This window comes from Eptesicus fuscus, chromosome 16 (genome assembly GCF_027574615.1).
Source record: "Eptesicus fuscus isolate TK198812 chromosome 16, DD_ASM_mEF_20220401, whole genome shotgun sequence".
Classification (NCBI taxonomy): Eukaryota; Metazoa; Chordata; class Mammalia; order Chiroptera; family Vespertilionidae; genus Eptesicus; species Eptesicus fuscus.
The window spans coordinates 25,093,448-25,113,393 of NC_072488.1; the positions used below are offsets into that span (position 1 = coordinate 25,093,448).

General features: G+C 54.4%; 1 long non-coding RNA gene across 1 annotated transcript; it reads left to right on the plus strand.

Annotated features, from left to right (window-relative positions):
• Positions 1–3,036: 3,036 nt before the first annotated feature.
• Positions 3,037–11,618, plus strand: LOC114230265 (uncharacterized). Its single transcript, XR_003616137.2, has 3 exons — positions 3,037–3,136; positions 3,980–4,161; positions 11,553–11,618. It is a non-coding gene; the product is annotated as an uncharacterized LOC114230265 (long non-coding RNA).
• The last annotated feature ends 8,328 nt before the right edge of the window (positions 11,619–19,946 follow it).

Sequence of the window (19,946 nt, forward strand, 5' to 3'; positions counted from 1 at the left end):
GGCCTGGGGTAGGACAGGCTCAAGGTGACCTCCAGTCCTGCCACTGGCTGAGTGATGTTAATCGTGTCCCTGTGCAATGAAGGTAAAAATAGGACCTGTCTCACGAGGTCATCATGAAAATTAAATAAGTTAATCAGAGTAAGTGCTTACCAAAAATATCTTCATTTGCTGTGTCCCAGAGCAGCTAGTCCCCATCTCAGTGGATCGCAGATCCTGACTATTAGTGGATTGCAAGCTCAGGACAGCAGCTGCAGCAGCAGGGACAGGATGGAACAGGCGGGAAGGCCTCCTGACATGCACAGGTGATTCAAAACGAAGGGCAGAGCCTGGCCACGGCTGGCATGGCTCAGTGGTTCAGTGTCAACCAGGAGGTCACGGTTCAATTCCCAGTCAGGGCATATGCAGGTTGTAGTAGGGGGCATGCAGGAAGCAGCCTATCAATGATTCTCTCTCATCCTAAATGTTTCTATCTTTCTCTTCCTCTCCCTTCCTCTCTGAAATCAATAAAAAAATATATATATATTTTTTTTTTAATGAAGGGCAGAGACTTTCTCGGGAATTTTGTTCCTGTGAGGCCTTGGGAACATGGCAGTCCTTCTGTCATCCCACCCTGAGGGTCGATGCCCCCATCTCCTGGGGAAATTGGGAGCCCCAAACTCTCTCTGGGGTCTTCCTGGGGAGCCTGGGCCCCGCCTCATGGTTGGGGTGGGACAGGGGACCCAGGAGTAGAGTTGCCTTCCTCTGGCTGAAGCTTAGCAAATATCAGGGTGGGTTCTGCCTTCCTGGGAGGATGAGGGGGGGAGAAGAGAACCCCTAATTCAAGCCCCTGCAGAAGCTGTGTGTGGACAGACATCAGACATCATTCTCTAGACCGGTGCCTCTGAACCTTTCTGTGAAGGACCAATGCTTTTGTGAAATACAACAAAAATGAATTACAAAAAAAAAAAAGATCATACACTTGTACTGTGGCAATAGCAAGTGGCTCTAAATATGTGTAAGTGTTTGTTCACAATTTCTGGGCTTATCTCATCAGCAACTGGTGACAAATGGTTTGTGCCAGACGTTTGCAGCCGCACTGCACTGGAGCAGACACTCATGAAGGCTCACTGCCCTCTCCTCCCCTCTGCAGTCTCACCTCCTTCACTGAATGGGGAGAGGGGTTCTGAGAGCCCCTCGCCATGTGTTTAGGAGACCCCCAGGTCTTCCCTGGTCCTGTGGCCACGTGCCTCAGTGTTTCTGGGCCCGTCCCGATTATACGTGTTTTCCCATGGCAATGTGTTCTGACTTTTTTAAAGGCTGCCACACAGCAGGTGTGTTCCTGAGAGGATGAGCGTGACTTCTGTAGTTCATGCAAAGGAGAATGAGGAGAATTGCCTGCTGGGGCAGCACACCCCTCCCCGGGGGTGGGGCGGGGGTGGAAACAGTGCCCTCCTATTGGGAAAGAGTGCAAAAGAACTATTTTTTTTTATTATTGATTTTGATTTTAGAGAGAGGGAGGGAGAGAGAGAGAAACATCCATCGGCTGCCTCCTGACTGGGGATCGAACCCAAAACCTGGGCATGTGCCCTGACCGGGACTTGAACCCCCTACCTTTTGGTGCACAGGATGATGCTCCAACCACCTGAGTCACACAGGCCGGGCAGCAGTTACTATTGTTTTGAGCTCCTACAATTCGCCCAACCCTGGGCTCCACGAACAAGATCCCTCTTTCCCAACAAGGCAGATCTCATTTTGTCAGGTTTGAAATGAGACGCCTCCACTCTGAGCTCCTAGAAGGAGGGGTCCAGGTGCGACGCAGCCCCGCCCCCAGTGCTGGTCGGGCTTCAGGGCATCCAGAGGGGCTTTTTTTTTTTTTTTTAATATATTTTATTGATTTTTTTACAGAGAGGAAGAGAGAGGGATAGAGAGTTAGAAACATCGATGAGAGAGAAACATCGATCAGCTGCCTCTTGCACACCCGCTACTGGGGATGTGCCCGCAACCAAGGTACATGCCCTTGACCGGAATCGAACCTGGGACCCTTGAGTCCGCAGGCCGACGCTCTATCCACTGAGCCAAACCGGTTTTGGCAGAGGGGCTTTTTTAAAATGCAGATTCTCCAGCCCCACCTCTGCTGCAGAAGCCTGGGCGGTCCCCAGGGTCCCCGGGTGAGCCTCCCAGTCAGCTGCCTGGGCACCCGGGTTCTCACCGCTGCGAAGGCCTGGAGGCAACAGGCGGGGGGAACAGCCCCCATGATGCCGCCTTCACAGTGAAGACTTTTTACCGACACACTAAGGAGAAAGCGGGCAGTAAAACTGTGTATTCTATAGCTTTACGTCAGCTATGCAACAACAACAAAATATTGCGAGGGGAAAAAAACACAAAATCTTGACATCAATGATGGCCACGCAAAGGGCTTAGGTGTGATTTTATTTTCCTCTCTGTCGTTTTCTACATGGAGCACGTATTCCCTTTATAGATCTAGCAGCAATGAGCACTATTTTTAAAAGGGAAAGTCTCCCAGCCTCCACCAGCCTGAGTCAACTTTGACCTTCTGGGGAGAGGCAGAAACTGCTGGGGGTTTTGTTTTCTTCTCTCCGAGGGCAGGAAGTAACTAAGGAACTATTTCCCCCTGGGTTTCCTGCTGGAGCCGGAGGCGGGGAACACTTCTGGCAGAAGACAGGTATGGAAACACACGACTGGCAAGGCCCTTGTGAGGGGCTGCTGCTCTCTGTGGCCCCTCCCTCTCCACCGCCTGCCTGGGCCTCATTTCTGGAAAACACTCTCTTGACTCTGGCCAGCAGGCCTTCGCCCGTGCTGTCCATCCAGGAGCTCTTCCCTGCCCCCTGTTCACTGAACTAACATCATCCGGCATCATCTTAGGTGTCCTTGTTCTCCGAGGAGCTTCCCTGACCCCCCAATACTGAATGCGACCCCATGAGTGCCCAGAACAGCGTCCTCCCTGTTACAGGATGTGTCACAATTGGTTGTGTTCATGGCGACTCCCATGCTTGCCCACCGGCCTTTAAGTTCCGTGGAGGTTTGGACTCTGTGTTCTCTGCCTGGCACAGGCCTGGGCACTCGGCAACTGTTCACCGAGTAAAGGAAGAAACCTGCCTCGAGGCCCTGGAGCTGGGTGTCACTCAGGCGGCTCTAGGTACCTGCCCCCCTACCCTGCTCTCCGCCCTCCCCCGCCACTCCCCGCCCCTTAAAGGAAAGTGGCCCCAAAGCATCCTTTCTGCATAAGTTGTAAATTGTATGGCTGGTGACACGTGGTCAGCAAAACCACCTTCTCCGCCTGCTCCAGCAGATGAGACCAGGGATGGGAACCCAGCTGGAGGGAGGGAGTATGGCCGCCTGATGGCTTGCCCAGAGAGTTGGTCCAACATGGTGACTCTGTGTGGGATGGTGCCAGATGATTCATTCTCTCTCTCTCTCTCTCTCTCTCTCTCTCTCTCTCTCTCTCTCTCTCTCTCTCCCCCCCCCCCCCCTTGGCTGCTCACTGGTCCTATGACCCCTCCTTCTGAAGTCAGGCGGGGTGGGGGTGGCTGGCCCAGCTGGCGATGCTTAGGGAGCAGCCTGCACACACACTGGACCAATCCTGAGGGCACATTTGCAATTGGCTGGTGAGTTCGAAGCCCTGCCATCCAGCCTGGGGCACTAGGCAGATGTGACTTCCCTTCCCTCACACACATCTCCTGACCGAGGGAGGGGAGCGTTTGGCCACAGGCTCCCTTTGGTGGGTGGCATGAGCTGCACCAGGGAGACGGGCAAAAACAGAAGCTTGTTTCTGATGCTGCATGAAACGTGCTAGGAGCAGGGGTCCTGAGAGGGCAGGAGGGGGAGGCCACCAGGGTCAAGGAGGGGCTGACCCACACTTGTAGGCAGGCAGTGTCCTCCCCCCGCCAGCCCTAAGGAAGTCGGGACTTGTGCGAGGTAGGTCTGTCCCACTCCCCCCACCTTGTCCACCCTTTCAACACTTTCTCTCCCCCGTCTTCAGGGAACCAGTGCCCTGATGCTTCTGGAAACCACATGTTCCGGTCTCTGAAGGAGAACTTAGATTTACAGTGTTCTCGTCCCACATCAGACCACGTGTCCCTGTGCTGTGACCGCCCAAAGCCTTCTGCCCAGGAGGACAGCGGCTGACACCCACATCCACCCTGAGGAAGGAGGTGGCTCAAGGTAGAGGGTGAGGAAGGGGATAGAGAGTATTGCCTAGAAAACCACTTTCCCCCAAAGATACCAATCCCTTAGACTGGGATGGACCAGTCCAAGGTGGGATGGTGGCACCAAGTGTCCGCACCAGCTTTGCCTGCCTCCAGCCACTGCCCCCACGTTCTTCCAGCTGCTCCAGTAAAGCCAGGCTCCTGCTCAAAACCCTTTCTTCCCTGCCTGGAAAAGTCTATTCCCAGGAAATTCCCTCCGGACTGTGGAGCATCTTGTTCTGAGTGCTTTGCTAGCGTTTGTCGAAAATGCTCTGATACTCTAACATTGTGCAGTTTTGCTCAGATATCATCAGATTGCAAAGAATTTTCCAGAAGGGTTAGAGGAGCCCTTCCCACAGAGGCCACTGCAGCAGCAGACCAAGTGGGAAGTGTACTGGACTTGGGAGCAGGATCCCTGGCCCAGGGTCTGCCACTGCCCCTAACTGGCTCCCCGCTCTGAACCTGAACGTGCACAACTGTGAAGTGGGGGTGGCCTGGGTGACCGGAGGTTCCTCCTCACCCTAGCCCTCTGAGTCTTCAGAAGCTGCTCCAAGCTGAACACAGCTGGGCCGGGCACAGCTCACCTCCAGGCTCTGCTTCCCGGGGCCTCGGCCAGCCCTGGCCTCCTGCCTGGTGAGCCAGGGGCACAAGGGGCCTTCACAGAGGCTCCGGTGGTTTTCCTGGGGCGCAGGGGCGGGGAGCCTCGCGGAGCTAACACAAGGCTTCGTCTGTGTCCACGCTGAGGGAGGAGTGGACAGAGTGGCCCATGGGGACTCTACCTTGCCTCTGGATTTTTCCATGGCCTTTTTCAGAGCCTTTCATTTGATCATCAAATAACCCCTCCGCAGCAGCGACGGCAGGACAATCTGCTCCATTTCACATTTGAGGAAGCAGAGGACCTGAGGTGCCGCGAGGCGAAGTGATGCGGGGGGACACTGTATCCAGGCAGTCAAGAGTACCTGCTCCTCTGCCATTTAACCTCAGACTCCATTGTCTCACCTTTTTTTTTTTTTAATCCTCATCCAAGGATATTTTTTCCATTGCTTTTCAGAGAGAGTGGAAGGAATGGGAGAGAAACATCTATGTGAGAGAGACACATTGATCGGTTGCCTATCCCACGAGCCCAGACAGACCTGGGATCAAACCTGCAACCCAGGGACATGCCTTTGACTGGGAATCGAACCCTCGATCCTTCAGTGTTCACGCCAACGCTCTAACCACTGAGAACACCATCCAGGGCTCCATTTTTCTCACTTAAAAAAGTAAATTCTTAATTATTCTGGTAGTCTGCCCAAGCTCTACCATGAGGAACACCTTTGGGCCTGAGTGGGACCCAGGAGCCAAGCCAATGCAAAGGCAGGGCCCTGGGAGATCCATGACAGACCAGGCAGTATTCTAGAACTTTCTGTACTTCATCTCCTATCATCTTCACAGCAGCCCTATCAGTCAAGATCTTTTGGCTCATTTTTCAGAGGGAGAACGGGAGGCTGAGTCCACACCCAGCCAGAGGTCAAACTCAGGCTCCAAGTTATGTTCTTCGACCTCCTTGTGCTGCCCCTCGGATGGGGGTCTGGCTCAAGAGGCAAGTTCTGATTCTGTGTGATCTCCTTCCGCCCTTGGACAGTTGGCCCGTGGGAGGTGGTCAGCCTGCAACCCCAGGCTCCAGCACAACCAAGAAAACCAGGGAGGGAAATTGCTGAGTTTGAGAAACTTATGCTTTGAAATCATCCCCTTCCTCAGAGCAGAGGGAGTTTTTTCAGAGATTAAAGAGTTACATACTTTTATAAAAACCTAGGAAAACTAGCAGAGAGACAAACATTAATCAAATCTCTGGAGGGAGAATGTTTCATTAAACTTGGAGATCATCAATGAAATCACAAAGGAAAGATTAGCACGTTTGACTACAAAAAATGTAAATTTTGTGCATTAAAAATGACTGAAAGCCGGTGACCCAAAGACCACACTTTAAGAACTACAGCTCAGGCGACACAAAAGAACTATGGCTCAGGCGATACAACAGCGGCCTGGAACGTGCTCGGCGCAGTTCCCCCGGCGGTCTCCGGCTGAGGGGACGGCTCCATTGGCAGCCAAACACGGACAGACGAGCCCCTATGAGACATGGGGTGGGAGACTCCGCGCTTGCTGACCTCTGAGTCCGTCAAGAATCTCAACGCCCCGGAAGCGGCCAGGTGCGCATGCTCGGCGACCGGCCACCGATGCAGACCCAAGGGCCGACACAGCGACGCCAGACTGGCCCACCGCCATGCACCGGGTGCACCGGAGCTTCGCCGAGCCGCCGCCCGACGAGTTCTGCAGCAGCCATACTGGAGCTCCGGAAGGATGGCCAGGGGAATTGCTGAGGGGGGATTGACCGGCAGGAATTGGGATCGGGAAGACGGGGCCCCGCTGAGACCCGGGTGCGGGCGGGGTTGCGCGCCTCTGGGCTAGGGTGTGGTCACACGCCTCTGGGTATAAGTGAGGCCTCACGTCCCTGGGTCTAGGTGAGGCCACATGCCCCTGGGTCCAGGTGAGGCCGGACTCCGGGTCCGGGTGAGGCCAAGTGCCCCTGGACCCGGATGACGCTGGATCCCGTGCCCGGGCGAGGCCAAGCGCCCCTGGGTCAGGGAGAGCCCACACACCCCTGGGTCCAGGTGAGACAATGTGTCCCTGGATCCGGGTGAGGCCGCGTGCACCTAGGCCCGGGTGAGCCCAAGTGGCCCTGGGTCTGGGAGAGGCCAAGCGTCCCTGGGTCCGGGTGAGACCATGTGTCCCAGGATCCGGGTGAGGCCTCGTGCACTTAGGCCCAGGTGAGCCCAAGTGGCCCTGGGTCTGGGTGAGGCCAAGCATCCCTGGGTCAGGGTGAGACCATGTGTCCCTGGATCCGGGTGAGGCTTCGTGCACCTAGGCCCGGGTGAGCCCAAGTGGCCCTGGGTCGGGGAGAGGCCAAGCATCCCTGAGTCCGGGTGAGACCATGTGTCCCTGGATCCGGGTGAGGCCTCGTGCACCTAGGCCCGGGTGAGCCCAAGTGGCCCTGGGTCGGGGAGAGGCCAAGCGTCCCTGGGTCCGGGTGAGACCATGTGTCCCTGGATCCGGGTGAGGCCTCGTGCACCTAGGCCCGGGTGAGCCCAAGTGGCCCTGGGTCTGGGAGAGGCCAAGCGTCCCTGGGTCCGGGTGAGACCATGTGTCCCTGGATCCGGGTGAGGCCTCGTGCACCTAGGCCCGGGTGAGCCCAAGTGGCCCTGGGTCGGGGAGAGGCCAAACGTCCCTGGGTCCGGGTGAGACCATGTGTCCCTGGATCCGGATGAGGCCTCGTGCACCTAGGCCCGGGTGAGCCCAAGTGGCCCTGGGTCGGGGAGAGGCCAAGCGTCCCTGGGTCCGGGTGAGACCATGTGTCCCTGGATCCGGGTGAGGCCTCGTGCACCTAGGCCCGGGTGAGCCCAAGTGGCCCTGGGTCTGGGAGAGGCCAAGCATCCCTGGGTCCGGGTGAGACCATGTGTCCCAGGATCCGGGTGAGGCCTCGTGCACCTAGGCCCGGGTGAGCCCAAGTGGCCCTGGGTCTGGGTGAGGCCAAGCATCCCTGGGTCAGGGTGAGACCATGTGTCCCTGGATCCGGGTGAGGCTTCGTGCACCTAGGCCCGGGTGAGCCCAAGTGGCCCTGGGTCTGGGAGAGGCCAAGCGTCCCTGGGTCCGGGTGATACCATGTGTCCCTGGATCCGGATGAGGCCTCGTGCATCTAGGTCCGGGTGAGCCCAAGTGGCCCTGGGTCAGGGAGAGGCCAAGCGTCCCTGGGTCCGGGTGAGACCATGCGTCCCTGGATCCGGATGAGGCCTCGTGCACCTAGGCCCGGGTGAGCCCAAGTGGCCCTGGGTCTGGGAGAGGCCAAGCGTCCCTGAGTCCGGGCGAGACCATGTGTCCCAGGATCTGGGTGAGGCCTCGTGCACCTAGGCCCGGGTGAGCCCAAGTGGCCCTGGGTCGGGGAGAGGCCAAGCGTCCCTGGGTCCGGGTGAGACCATGTGTCCCTGGATCCGGGTGAGGCCTCGTGCACCTAGGCCCGGGTGAGCCCCAGTGGCCCTGGGTCTGGGAGAGGCCAAGCATCCCTGGGTCCGGGTGAGACCATGTGTCCCAGGATCCGGGTGAGGCCTCGTGCACCTAGGCCCGTGTGAGCCCAAGTGGCCCTGGGTCTGGGAGAGGCCAAGCGTCCCTGGGTCCGGGTGAGACCATGTGTCCCTGGATCCGGGTGAGGCCTCGTGCACCTAGGCCCGGGTGAGCCCAAGTGGCCCTGGGTCTGGGAGAGGCCAAGCGTCCCTGGGTCCGGGTGAGACCAAGTGTCCCTGGATCCGGGTGAGGCCTCGTGCACCTAGGCCCGTGTGAGCCCAAGTGGCCCTGGGTCTGGGAGAGGCCAAGCGTCCCTGGGTCCGGGTGAGACCATGTGTCCCTGGATCCGGGTGAGGCCTCGTGCACCTAGGCCCGGGTGAGCCCAAGTGGCCCTGGGTCTGGGAGAGGCCAAGCATCCCTGGGTCCGGGTGAGACCATGTGTCCCAGGATCCGGGTGAGGCCTCGTGCACCTAGGCCCGGGTGAGCCCAAGTGGCCCTGGGTCTGGGAGAGGCCAAACGTCCCTGGGTCCGGGTGAGACCATGTGTCCCTGGATCCGGGTGAGGCCTCGTGACCTAGGCCCGGGTGAGCCCAAGTGGCCCTGGGTCGGGGAGAGGCCAAGCATCCCTGGGTCCGGGTGAGACCATGTGTCCCTGGATCCAGGTGAGGCCTCGTGCACCTAGGCCCGGGTGAGCCCAAGTGGCCCTGGGTCTGGGAGAGGCCAAGCGTCCCTGGGTCCGGGTGAGACCATATGTCCCTGGATCCGGGTGAGGCCTCGTGCACCTAGGCCCGGGTGAGCCCAAGTGGCCCTGGGTCTGGGAGAGGCCAAGCATCCCTGGGTCCGGGTGAGACCATGTGTCCCAGGATCCGGGTGAGGCCTCGTGCACCTAGGCCCGGGTGAGCCCAAGTGGCCCTGGGTCTGGGAGAGGCCAAGCGTCCCTGGGTCCGGGTGAGACCATGCGTCCCTGGATCCGGATGAGGCCTCGTGCACCTAGGCCCGGGTGAGCCCAAGTGGCCCTGGGTCTGGGAGTGGCCAAACTTTCCTGGGTCTGGGTGAGACCATTTGTCCCTGGATCCAGGTGAGGCCTTGTGCAACTAAGCCCGGGTGAGGCCACGTGCCCCTGGGTCTGGGAGAGGCCAAGCGTCCCTGGGTACGGGTGAAGCCAGATCCTGGGTCCGGGTGAGGCCGTGCGCCCCTGGATCCATCCGGGTGAGGCTGGGTCCCAGGCCCGGGTGAGACCACGCGCCCCTTGGGTATGGGTGAGGCCACGTGCCCCTTAGTCCAGGTGACGCCGTGCCCCTGGGTTCGGCCGAGACCAAACCAGAGGGAGTCGGACCTCCATTACCACCATTTGTCCACCATCCAGAGCTGAGGGGTCAGTGCTGACATGTACACATAAGGAACTACTGGACATCGAAATTGGGTCTCAAAAGAACTGTTGGTCCAGGGGGAAGCTCGCTACAGATTGATTCATATGCCTGTCAGCATAAATATTATTGCTCGTCTCACATTCAGTTCTTATTAGTATATATCTAGTGACATTTGATCTCATTCATCTAGAGGAAATGATGAACAACATAGACTGAGGAACAAGAACAGAACCAGAATCAAGGAGGCATCGATCGGACTATCGGGCCTCAGAGGGAGGATAGGGGAGGGTAGGGGGAGGGTGGGGGGAGGGGGAGAGTTCAACCAAAGGAACTGTATGCATGCATATAAGCCTATCCAACGGTTAAGTTCAACAGGGGATTGGGGCATGCGTGGGGAGAGGGGTGGGATGGGAATGGGGGGATGAGGACAAATATGTGACACCTTAATCAATAAAGAAATTAAAAAAAATAAAATAAAAAATAAAATAAAAAATAAAATAAAATAAAAAAAATATTATCCCTAAGTCTACTGTAAGATTCTAGCTGTTCAGAATGATGAAAATTGATGCTGAGATTGGAGAGAAGAGAGATTTTTTAAATAGAGGCATGCTAAACTGATAAAATGGAAGCAAAAAAGGGATGGAAGTGGAAGAAGGAATTAAAAAGAGAGAGAGAGAATGTGTTTCTAGAAAGTCAAAAAAAAAAAAAAAATGACTGAAAAAGGGGCAAGTGGGGAGAAATATTGACAGCAAATAAGGAAAATAAAAGATTATTACCTGTTTTTATTTCTCTATACTCTGCCCCCCTCCTAAAAAGTTCTGAGGAGGGAATATTACATAAAGATCTCATACAAACTGATAGTTGAAAAACAAAGAAGCTTTATATGTAAACAGGCAAGGGGCATTTCACATAAGAAAGAGTGACTTACATAAAAGAAATTATAACTACTAAATGGATTTTCACAAAAATGCCCAACCTAGCTAATCACCAAAGAAATGCAAAGCTAAATAGAAAAAAACATTTCAATTGATAGAGTGCTCACGTAGGTAGGATAACAATTTTACCTTACAATTGTTAAGGAAACTAATTTGGTGAAAAGCTACTGAGAACTAGAAACACATTGGTCTCTTCAACAGAGTAATCTTATTGCTGGGGATTTATGCCAAAGTTCTAAAATGTGAAAAGAGTTAGGTGCACAAAGATGCTCACTGCAGCACTAAAAAAAAAACACACACAAAACAAACAAACAAACAAAAAAAAAACCTGAAATTTTAAAATGGCCTAAATGTCCAAAAGCAAAATAATGGTAAACTAAAGTTTGCCCTATCCACTCAATGAAATACAATGCAGCTACAAAGTTCACAAAGACCTCTGGCAAATAAAAATGCCTGCAACAGAATGTGAAGTTTGTTTGTTTTTTTAATATATTTTATTGATTTTTTTTACAGAGAGGAAGGGAGAGAGATAGAAAGTTAGAAACATCCATCAGCTGCCTCCTGCACACCCCCTACTGGGATTGTGCCCGCAACCAAGGTACATGCCCTTGACTGGAATCGAACCTGGGACCTTTCAGTCTGCAGGCTGACGCTCTATCCACTGAGCCAAACCAGTTTCGGCAGAATGTGAAGTTTAAAAAGCAAGACATTTAATTGTAGTATTCACGCAGGGATGGGTGTGAGTTTTATCACAGCCTCCAGGTGAGCGCTTTTAAGTGGCTCACTTTGGTGGCGCTACAGGCGTGGATGAACTGAGCATCTTTTTTTCTTTCTCTTTTTGACAGTGAAACTTTTTTACATTTAGAATTAGCCAGCTGGACTCAGTCTAGATGAGGCCAATTTTGTTGGCAACATCCAAAGCATCGTAGTTGGGAGCCAGTCAAACATATGCCTTCTTCTCTCCCTCAGGCCTGATGAGGGTGTTGACCTTGGCCATGTCAATGTCATAGAGCTTCTTCACAGCCGGTTTGATCGGTGCTCATTGGCCTTGGCATCCACAGTGAACACAAGGGTACTGTTGTCTTCTTTCTCTGTCATGGCTGACTCGCAGTCAGGGGAGCTTCATGATGGTGAGGTGGTCAAGCTGGTTTCTCCCCAGGGCGCTCGTCCCAGGATCCTTGGGCTGCCTGAGAGCTGCAGTCTTCACCCCAGCAGAAGGTGGGTGATGGGGGGGGGGGGGTGTCTTCTTTTCTTTGTGGCTGTGGGCGCCTTTCAGCACTGCTTTCTTTGTCTTCAGAGATTTTGCTTTGGCTTCAGCTTAGGGAGGGGCTGGGGCTTCTTTTTTTCGCATTTGGCAGCACCTCCATGAAAAGGCTGATCCCAGCATCCTCTCTGCGAATCTGGCTCTTCCCGATGTTAATGGGGTTTGATGGTGGCTTCCCTGACCTGCCTTCACCCAGCCTTCCCGTCAGCTGTATAAGCCTCTAAATCCCCTGTGTTAAAACCCTGCATCGCTGGGGTATCTAGAGTAGCTTCTGTTTTTCTGACCAAACCCTAATGGACACAGATAAAGAAGCTATGTTAAATGAAATGGGGGAAACCCTCCTGGCGTGTAAAAGATTCCTCCTGGGAAGGTTTTCTATAAAGCGACAAACTGCCCCGGAACCATTGTTTGTAGGTTTGTTGTTTGTTTGTTTGGCAGGAGCCATCTTGGGTGTGTGGCCGCAGAACCACAAGGTGAGCATCGAAGGTCTCCTCTGAGACCTGTTCCAGAAAGGAAAGCCCCTTTGCCACACCCACCATCACCACAGGGAGCCAAGGGGGGGCGGTCCACGGGGCCAGCTCGAGGCGAGAGGCCTCCTTCCCTCTAGGACTGTGGACACACAGGACCATCTACCTGAGTATGGTCATCCCGATTTTAAGGGAGCAAGGAAGAAAAAAAGTTTAAATTACTTGGTTTTTATAAAGTATGGGAACAAATGTTAATCAAGTCCAACTAATCTTTTTAAATATTTTTTAATTGATTTTTTAGAGAGAGAGCGGAAGGGAGAGAAAGAGAAAAAAAACATCGATTGGCTGCCTCCTTCATGCCCCATACTGGGGATCGAGCCTGCAATCTGGGCATATGCCCTGAGCAGAATTGAACTGGCAACCTTTGGGTACATGAAATGACGCTCAACCAACTGAGCCACGCTAGCCAGAGTGAGTCCAACTAATCTTTTAAGACAAACTTCAGTTGATATTTTATGTAAATAATAGTATTTGCTGCTTTTTATTGATATTTTTCTATGCGCTGCCTAAAATTTTCTGTATATCATCCTATTTAGTCTTACCAACAATGCCAAGGTTAGGCTATTACTATCCCAGTTTCATAGATTAGAAGCCTGAGGCTCATCAAGGTCAAAGCTGCCTGCTCCCAAGCCATTCTCTTTCCACGCAGCCATTCTGCTTCTCCTCCTAGAAAGGAGGAAAGAAGAACACGAGGGAAAGAGAAAGCAGCAGGAGGAGGAAATAAGAGAGACTGACAAAGGAAGAAGTGTAAGGAGACACGTGTTCAAGTAGAAAGGGGAGAGATGAAGAGAAACCCCAAAGGCTACGCGAAGTTGGAGAAACTCTCCTCACAGCCTACTCAGATGGTGTGCCATAGAACAGCGGTCGCCAACCTTTCGGATCTCACAGACCACCTGTGGTCCTTGGGCCACCGGTTGGCGACCACTGCCATAGCTCTGGGCAGTGCCATTAGCCAGGTAACCACTGTCCACAGCTCCTAATTCTCGGGCTTCCTGAGACTCCAACGTGAATGGGGGGGAAAACAACAATCCGCTGGGGGAAGAACCCTTTGGCTGCCCCATCAGTGCTCAGAGTAATGTTACACTAGAGAGTAAATCAAGCAAGGGGGCAGCCCCAGCCCCTGGGCTAAGGAGGGATGGGCATCAGGCTTGCCCTTGCACCAGGTAGCCAGTGAAGTCGCCCAGACCTTCTCTAAGCACCCTCAACCCCACCTGCGTCTTAGGCCCCAGCTACCCCTGAGCTTACCTTCATGGGGTAATGACAGTCTCAGAGAACCTCCATGCTCCGTGTCCTGTGAGAAAGCCTCTCTGTATAGGAGGCAGGGCTGAGGCAGGCCTTCCTGGAGCCCCCTGCCACACCCTGGCCGTGGTCCCTCTCTGTGAGCATGTAAGGCCAGCCCAGGGCTGGGAAGACCCAAGGGCCACAGGAGAGGTGGTCCCCATCTCATGATAGCCCAGATTCCCAGAGCCTAGGCAGAGCCCTCGTTGGTCCTCTAAGCCAAGCACTTTATAATAAGCCTTCAGTCTATCAGTGAGGAACCTGAGGGTCAGAGAAATGAGGGCAGGAGCCCAAGGCCAGGCTGTCTGCACATTCACCCGGAGCCCAGACGCCGGCCCAGCGCCCTTCCCTCTGGCAGCTGTGTGTCTCCCCAGCCCCAGTGCCCAGCGAGCCAGCGAGGCCTCACATGTGATTGCAATTACCGTGGGCTTGGCCTGAGCCCAGCCACACCGCGAGCACGTCCAGGCCTGGTCTCGGGCCAAGTTTCCATCTCAGTAGAAAAATGAAAAGATTCAAGGGATACATGTTAATCCCAAACACACGAGCGGGAAGAAGTGGGGTGAGAGGGAGCGGGCCAGCCGGGATCTCTCAGGGCAAGCACATCAGTCCACCCAGCGCTCCCCTGCCCAGGAGACAGCAGGCCCCCAGCCGACAGAGCATAGGGCCAGGACTGCCTGGTTGTAGGGCATTGTGGCTCAACAGCCATCTCAGGATTAGTTGTGGTTATAAACCCTGCTGGCTCCCGGCCCAAGGTGGAACTCAGCTGGCAAGACTTGGCCAGTGGTCCCCATAGCAGCCACCCCTCCCCAGCTGGCTCCTTCCTTGTTCTATGCATTTTCCACACCCTGTGTATTTTTATCCTCTCCTTCATCATCACCACCCCCTGCTACAGATAGGGAAACTGAGGCACAGCGATGAAGGGACTGGTCCAAAGCCAGGTAGCCATTGAAGAGCCAGGGTGGGCTAGAACACAGGCTCTGGGCCGCCAGTCTGGCTAACAGCCCCATTCCTGACGCTATGAAGCCGCACGGGGCAGCCTGGACTGTGTCTAGGTTTCTCCTGCACTCTCCTGCCCACCGCCAGCATGTATTTCACGTGCTCTCTGACTTCATCTGATCCACACCTGCTACATGGCCCTAGGGGGTCCCAAATTCTACCCTGGCTGCTCACTTGTGCCTCTCATATCTTCAAGGCTTCTAGACTCATGTGTCCCCAGTTCTTCCACCACAGAGATGAAGGTTCCTTCTTTTCTCCCAGAGTTGAAGCCATCCTGAGTAACACACGCCTCCCAGCTTCCCTCAACTCCTGGAACTCCCATCTTCCAGCTGGGCTTGGTTCTGGCCTCAGAGAGGGCAGGACATTTGAATTTTTGACCTGAAGTATGTGCATCTACCCTTTGGGGTCTTATAGCAGGTTAAATAGATATTGGGAGGAGCAGCACTCTCTATTGCTGGAACCCTGTTCGCCTCTACTGGTGATGTGGTAAAAACCCTCTGGAGGACAGCAGCCAATTCAATAACATCTGTCAAGAGGAGAAGAGCTGTGGTCCCAGCAGGCAGGCAGGGAACAATGGACTGATTTCAGATGCTCTTGAGGGTATACAATTCCTGAGAAAATGAGGTTTACCGCCAATAAATGTGCTGATTTCCACCAGCTTCTAGACTGGCTGAGGACGGCCCAGGGCCTGCAGCCAGGCCTCCGAGCAAAGGGCACAAGCTCCAGAGTGCAGCTTCGTGCGGACTCTGGGATTTATGGGCCTCCCGGAGGGGCCAAGCAGCCTGGTTTTGAGGCCAGCAACTGGGCCAGGAGGTTGGCCCAGGTTTTCTCAGAGGCTTTGCAAGCAGTTGGGCCCTTGGGGAAAATGCGTTTGAAACACTGGGGTGTTATCTGGTCTCCCCTCTCCTCTAGAGTCAAAGCCCGGGCGGGGGCGTTTCCTGGCTGAGGCAGGGCGGTGGGATGAGGACGTTATTCTCAAAAGGTCATCTTTGCTTTGTTCTGCTTTCAAAAGGCCCAAATGATCACTTTGTGTTTAAGCCAATCTTGGTTTTTTTTGTGTGTGTTTTTTTCAAAGAAATGAAGAAAGGAAAAGATGTTTTTCCAAGTTTAATTATAAGAACTATAAGGCTGCAAAGAGATGGAGAAAGCCTCCATCTTCACTCAGTACACACTGAAGCCCTTGGGGAGGGGCTGGCCTATGGATAACCTGCTGAGGAGGGGGGGGGGGCTCCATCAGAAGCCCCGGGACCCCCAACCTCAAGACACCCCCACCTCCAGCCTATTCACATTCCCATTGCTGGAGTAAAAGTCCATTTCTCTCTTTTGGTCCTCATGGGAACTGGAAAATGTCCAAGAGACTAGAAGAGATAGTGATTTGGGTCCTTCTAGAATCGGAAGGAAAGCAGTTGGTGGTCCCGGTCACCCCAGGACACTCAGTCCTTAAAACCTGCCCTGTCCCAAAAAGCAACGAGCCCCCGAGCCAGGGTGGTCCCCAGGCCTTCCTGTCCCTTTGATCTGCAAGAGTGTCCTCTGCACTGCGCTGGTGGGGGGTCACCTTCCTAAACAGAGGGCGTCAGTCTTCTGGTCTTGCTCTGATCAAGAAAAACAGAGAGTGTGTCCCTCAATTTCCTGTTTAAAAAAGTGCTGGTGCGGGAAGTTGAGGGGTGGGGGAGCATCTCATTCTATCACAACTACAAATCTCCACTCCCTCAGTTGAGGTGGAGGTGGGCTGGTGGGCCGGGGACTGGGCGTCTGGCGGTGCTGGCTGGTCTCTGGGGGCCTCTCCAGCTTTGACAAGCTCTGAGCTCTGAATCCAGGCCCTGGGGGACCCCCGTCACCCACAGCAAAACTCTTCGTGTTCCCACAGCAGCTCACAGCCCTGGCCACTCAAGATGACATTTTCTAAACACCGGAGATAGAGATAAGAAGCAGACGGGAGGAGAGGCCTGGGAGCTGGAGATGGGCCATGGGGAGGAAAGCAGGCTTCCTGCTGCGAGAGGCAGAGGCCTCCAGATCCCGCTGGACACTGGACATGATAGGCGGGGACACCAGCTCTCACCGTTGACACTGCACGGAGTCCGGGCCCAGCACAACAACTGGTGCCTGAGCCCCCTGCTGGACCAGTTATTCCCTAGTCAGAACCTGTGCTCCCCTGACCATGGGCAGAACCCTGCAGGCCTTCAAAGAAGGGGGGACAGAGAGCTCTAAGCACTGGGTGTGGGGAGGCGCTGTTCACCCTGGGCCCCAGTGTCTGGACCAGGTCTGCATGTGGCCTGGTGGTGCTCAGGAAATACCTGTGCAAAGAATGACTTGCTGTGCTGCTGCTCCTGAAGCGAGCTGGCATTTTAGCTGGGACAGTTCCCCAGGGACGAATTCAGAGCAGAAAGGACAACTTGGTGTCTTGGAAGCAGACACAGAGGGGCTTGGTTAGGTGCAGATGGCCTGCACGGGGGATTTGGATGACCTGGGCTCTTGATCTGGGGTGTCTTTAGGAAAGTCATCCAACAATAACAACATCAATAATAATAAAGTGTGCAGAGGATGGTACTCATGGGAACTGGAAAATGAGGCTCTTCTGACAGGGGTTCTAAAGAGTCATTTCAAGGTCACCTCTGGGCCTCCTTGGAAACTGAAGAAGAACCAGAGTAGCCAGCCTGTGTCCCTGCATCCCAGGAACCCTGAAAAGTGGGAGGTGTTTGGGGGTTCTAATTGGACCCTCATTGAATCCTTACCTCCTTGAACTCACACCTCCGAAGACAATCAAGCAGCCCCCACTGGGATGGCACACACACATTCCACGGATGATCTTCAGTTCCTTCTCAGCCTGGACAAACGGTGAAATACAGCATCCAGCACAGCTGCTATCTCCAGGCAGAAACCTTGAGAGGAATCCCAGCTCTGGCCAAGGAAAACATGAGTTCGGTCTGGCTAAGCCAGGTGGCTTCTTTCTCCCTACCTTCCTCCGTCTCCCCACCTCCCCCCTGCATCTCCACCCTCTGGAGCCAGTGAGCTGTTTGGGTAACCCCTAGACCCCCCTTCATACTGCCTGCAGCCAGCCCGGACCTACCAGCAGGATTCTGGGACCTTGGCCTGGCCCTCGGTCACTGCCTTGGAGAGTGTGAGATGAGGGGCTCTGGCTTCTGGGAGCCAGCCCACCTTGACGGCCCTGCCTTCTGCTTTCCCAGGACAGGGATCCCTTTGGGAAGGGGTGGTTGTCCTCAGAGAGGAGCCCACCCCTCCCTCCCCCACCACTCTCTCTCTCTCTCACTCACACACACACACACACACACACACACACACACACACATGCATCTGCTATGCATGGACCTCACAAAAAGTGACTCAACCTTACATAAGAATCTGAGGGGGCCCAGATGTGCAATGACTCATGTCTTTGAAATTTCCAGTGGGTTTTACGTGTCTTCTTAGATGATTTTTAAAATTTTATCTTTAATGGTTGTCAAAAAGAAAATAATTGGTTTGGGAAGCAGGTGGGGGTGAGCATCCTGCGTCAGGGCAGGAAAGAGTCGTGTGATGGACAGGAGGGCGCTGGCAGGGACTAGGAACTCTCAGCAGTCGGGGAATCGGACGTCTCCTCTCAGGACCTCCAGGCATTTCAAAGAAACTCAGTGTTATAATCACGTCCAGAAGCTGCCTCTGGTCTCCAGGAAATATTTGATTTGGGGAGGGTTGACCAACTCCAGGGTCGCCGCTGACTGAAAAGCTGCAGAATGCTGCTGGGCATCGGGCCCCAGCTCTGATCACACCCTACAGTCTTGCGAGGAGCTCTTTGCAATCCCGATGCCCAGCTCACCCCAGCCCTGGAGAGCCGGCCCAGGCAGCAGGACGAGTAGGTTTCCCGGCGATTGCGATGTGCCGCCCAGGAGGAGATGCTGCTGGTAGGAGGGTCCGGGACCTTTCACACCCAGCAGATAATCCCCCCCTGGCTCTCAGAGGGGCAGTAGCCATTCCCTTGCGTTCCAGATACAACCAGATGTGGTTCTCCAGGGCACTTGAGAGTTTCCCCCTCCAAGAGCTAAAGAAAGGTGGTGGGTAAGTCTGGATCCCTCCCTCCCCATGTCCAGTTACAGACGTCTTTATGTCTGATGGCATGGGATTTCATCTTTCTGAGCCTCCATTTCTTCATCTGTAAAATGGGAAAATAAAAGCACTAGCCACACAGATGTGATGTGGTGATTACATGAGGTAATACCCACAATGCTTTGTACCTGGTAAGCTCTCCAACAAACGGTTGCTGTGATCATGGTGTGTGATGATGTATTTGCAAACTCATTGGATACTACCTTGGCCTGTAAGTACATTGAAAACAAAGATAGTGTTTACTTACATGCTGGGTGCCCAACACATGCCTGGCACCGAGGAGGGACGCAGTGAGTATGAGTTGAATGAATGAATAAGGCATGAGCTATCATATTGTTGTTACTGTTCTCATTCTCATTGTTGTTGTTCTCATTGTTGTTGATATTATTATTTCAATAACACCAGATCTGAGGGTACTGTCCCTGGCCCTCTGCATGGCCCTAGCTGGCTGTGAGCATCTTCTCCCCTCCCCTGATTTCTCTGCAGCCTCCTCTCGGGGGCCATTGCTGTCTGTCCTCACCGGGAAGCATGAAGCAGGGACAGCTGCATATCCCTGCGACTCCCTGCTCCTAAGTAGACAGCTTCACAAGGAACCTCACATGCACTTGTCAGTCACGTGGATGAGGAATCCCACTGGGGACGCAAAAGCCTGCCCAGAGCACCCAATGCCAGGCCACTTTTCCATCCCCAGCTGGTGGTCACTGAGTGGGAAGCTGAGGCTGAGAAGGACTCAGCGGGGCCTCACGGGAAATGCAGAGGTGGGCGCCCAGACCAGCACACAACGACAGTTTTGACCCTTTCTTTTCCCACCTCAGGTCTCACCTCCGCCCTTCCCTTCCCCTCCTCCTCTCTGGGCAGTTGCCCTGGGCAAGCAGACACCCCTCCTGGCTGCAGCTCAGCCAGTGTTGGTTGAGAACGCAGTGGCTCCTGGGCCTGCCCAAGCACCTCAGCTTGGTTACTCCCACCAGTCTCTTTCCTGGGATCTGGCCTGACCTTGGGGGAAGGCTGGGACTGGGTTAGGAGACAAGGGAGGGAGGGAAGTCACAGTGCATGGTTGCTCGTGACCCCTCGTGTCCTGTTTGGCACCAGGGAAAACCATCCCAGGCAACACAGGGGCGAAAATGGCACAGAATTAGGACCACCCACGTCACACGCCCTTGTTCTAGAAAGAACTGGAAAGGTCTGTCCACCAGCTGT